The sequence below is a fragment of the Castor canadensis genome, chromosome 15, assembly GCF_047511655.1.
Source record: "Castor canadensis chromosome 15, mCasCan1.hap1v2, whole genome shotgun sequence".
Taxonomy (NCBI): domain Eukaryota; kingdom Metazoa; phylum Chordata; class Mammalia; order Rodentia; family Castoridae; genus Castor; species Castor canadensis.
The window spans coordinates 19,298,947-19,300,462 of record NC_133400.1 but is presented as its reverse complement, the minus strand read 5'-3'; positions in this window follow the sequence as shown (position 1 = coordinate 19,300,462).

Below are 1,516 nucleotides of genomic sequence, written 5' to 3'. Positions count from 1 at the left end.
ATGGTCCTGTAGATTGAATGTCATTTACGTCGGCATTGAAACAACCCACTCATTCTTCTATTTCTTTCCTAAAGCTGTAACTGGCCACTGGTTTGCAAGGAGCAGGACTGGGCATGTCCCTTAACCCCTTGAACATTTGCAATCTCAGGGGTACCGTGAGAAGCAAGTGCATTTCTCAGTGGCCTGAAGTTTGCTCTTATTTTCTGTGGTCTGCACACAGTGTTAGGCCCACAAACATGTGATCACTGCACATCTCTGAATTTGTCTGTGGGAAGTGTCCTTGAGGATGGACTGGGGTAGGGGTCAGAAAGGCTAAACATGTCCAGCAGAAGTGATTTCTATAACCTGGTTCCTTGAGGTCTGTCCATCCCAGGAGGTGTTCTCATGCCTTTCAGAGCTCCCCTGCAACTTTTTGGCCCTCTGAGCATCCCCTAGTCTCTTTGGTTCTCCAGCTGATTAATTTTCATTCTTCAATTATTTTTGCCCTACACTGTTTTTGACCCCCTCCCATTATAAATATTGTCTTGCATTTTATGTTACATACAAAGATGCCAAATTGTACTCACACTGTTTATCTTTCCCAAAACCATTTCCTCTGTGTAATTGAGGCTGTGTCCCTCTTCCTATAGACCTTAGGATCTACCATGTCCTACCTCTAACCAACAAGTCTTCTGGGGCCAGATCACATCCCATTTCTTTCATCCACTGTATTGAAACCCAACTCAGGGCCTCAGGACTTGTTAGGGTGAAAGATGAAGATTCCCATGTTGCCTAGTGTACCAGGTAGGTAGCAGACAAGGATAACATGAAGACTGTGGTAAGGAGCTGGACAAAATCAAGAGAAGTGTGAGTGACAGGACTCCTGCACTGTGTCCTGAGACGTCACTGAGCTCCTGCTGCACACAAGGCCCTGTGTGGCTGCAGTATTCCCGCTGCACAGGATGCTTTCAAAGCATCATTAGACCTTCATTGAGGAAGAATTTGCATGTTATTAAATTCACTCGTATACTTGCATAGTTGGTAAATTTATGTAAATGTATGGGGCATGGAGTCACCCCCACATCCAGTATCAGGACACTTCTTGCACCCCAGTGCTCATCCTCACACCCCTGTACATTTACTATGGTCTTGGACCCTGCTTCCTAGCAAACACCCAATTGCTTTCTGTCAATTGCAGTTTGGAAACTATACACAGTTTGGAAAAGTTACAGACCTTTCTGTCACTTCGTATTAAAGGAACCATTTGTGCCTTGCTGTGTCACCATGCATAATGTGTTTGAGTTTCAAGGAACACTTCCTTCATTTTACTGGGGAGAACCATTCCATGTGTGCACACACCACGGGGATTGTTGTATCTGAGTAACTTTGCTTGGGGATGTTTTTTCATGAGTTCAATTTTTTAAGACAGACTATTTCTGTGTAGTGAAGACTGGCCAGAAAATCCCATCCTCCTGTGTGAGCTCCTGTGTTTTGAGATTTGAGGCAAATGCCACCATGCAGGGGTCTGGGTAATTTT